The sequence below is a fragment of the Cyprinodon variegatus genome, unplaced genomic scaffold (assembly GCF_000732505.1).
Source record: "Cyprinodon variegatus isolate N-32 unplaced genomic scaffold, C_variegatus-1.0 Scaffold265, whole genome shotgun sequence".
Lineage (NCBI taxonomy): Eukaryota > Metazoa > Chordata > Actinopteri > Cyprinodontiformes > Cyprinodontidae > Cyprinodon > Cyprinodon variegatus.
The window spans coordinates 453,736-455,608 of record NW_015150718.1 but is presented as its reverse complement, the minus strand read 5'-3'; positions in this window follow the sequence as shown (position 1 = coordinate 455,608).

Here is a 1,873-nt window from a genome sequence, read left to right as displayed (position 1 = left end):
GGAAAAAGACTAATACAAAGTGAATCCAGTAGAACTTTTTATTGCCTACCTGGAATGGGTGACAATAGTTGAATAAACTTTTGGCTCTCAAAATGGTATCGGTGCCTTATTTGTTGGTACTAGCGGATATTGATAACACCATTTTAGTGCTGGATCGGGGCCCCGCCCATACTGGTATCGGTGCAACACTAGAATCTACTGTAGTTAAGATATTCCCCGTTTTAAGCTTTGAACAAATCTCTCTTCAGAATTCCCGAACCATCGCTTAATAGACAATTATATTCAATACTGGCAGAGGAATCCAATTTACAAAAATAAAAAATCTGAAAAATAAAACACAGACTCACAAAAACAGGACATAAATCTCAGACTGAGACTTTGAAACATTTTAAGGTGCCTTTTCAAAGATTTAAAACCCTAACTCTTTAATACAATGAAAGCAGGATTTTGAATCCTAAATCTTTAGCTTTAGATGATTTGCACAGCGCTTAGGGAGGATGAGAACAAGGGGAGGATGCCTTTAAATGAGCGACATTCAATCAGTGACAGAAAATACAGGATAAACATACATTCTCAGAGCACAAAAAAGGAAACAACACATTTTCAGCTTGATCCACATCAAGAAGGCAGCAGCTCTGCTATGAGGCCTGGTCACATCATGTTATGAACTGATTCTATTACAGTCAGAAAAACTACTATTTAGTGTCACTTCTGTTATAAAACGGACTGATAAAACATTCGGGAGGTTATAGCATCAAAATAAATGCACATAAAATAGATCTAACACTGGAAAGGATTTCAGTTCGGAATAGCTTTTAGGCCTAGAATGGCCTCCAGAAGGCACAATGAGTCTCATCGTGATTACAATAACAATCACTGATGTAAAATTAGGGCTGAACAAATTTGCATAAAATCTAAACTGACAATATTTTTAACCAAAACTTCTATTTTATTTCCATTTTCCCTGCACTAACCCCAAGATTGTACATGTTTAACTCCAGGCTTTCAGTTTTTGAAAGCTTGCTTGCCCAGAATCCTGTAACCTTTGTGTGAAAAAGTGAATACCTCTACTTCCATGCATTGATCTGCAACTCTCTCCACCTTTCTTTGTGGTGAAAAATAAACGATTCAATCATTTTACCACCACCGAAAGGCCTGGAGTGAGAAATGTAATGCCTTACTTTTGTTAAATACAGTGTGATTAAAAATGTTTGCCTCTGCAATTTGAAAATTGTTTTTTTTTTAATTTGCATTTTTTTTCCAATTGCATTTATTTGCCCAGCCTTTTTTAAATTCAGTTGACGATTCTTAAAATAAGTGTATTCGCCCTTCATTTCAGCAGGTAAGATTATCTACCAATGGAAAGAGTATTTTGGTCCCTTTAATAAGATAATTACACACATCGCCTCTGAATTAGGATAATCGAGATCCATTTTTTCCTTTACTAAGTGCAAAACTTATTCCATTTGGAAATCTTATTTAATACCAACTCAATTTCAGGTGTAAATGCACCTATTTCAAGAAAATGTACTTCCTTTTACTTCACTTTTTGCAGTATGAGGTTAGGTTGTAATCAGGCAGTTGCAGAAGCACCTGTCAGTCGATGAAAACAGTAAAGGTCACTAGAAACAGAGTCTGCATTAGAAATACATTCAAACTTCGGGTAGCTAACAGGGGTCACATAACTTGGTTTGCATGAGGCTTTGTGGCACATTGTGCATTCCCTAACCCTCATGCTAACTAGACTAGCTATGTTTTAACATAAAGCTCAGGTAACTAATTGTTAAACCACCCACCATCTTTCTGCATGTTGACCAAATTACATCTTAATACGAGCATCTCCTTTAGGTTCTTTTTGTTAGAAGGTTAATAT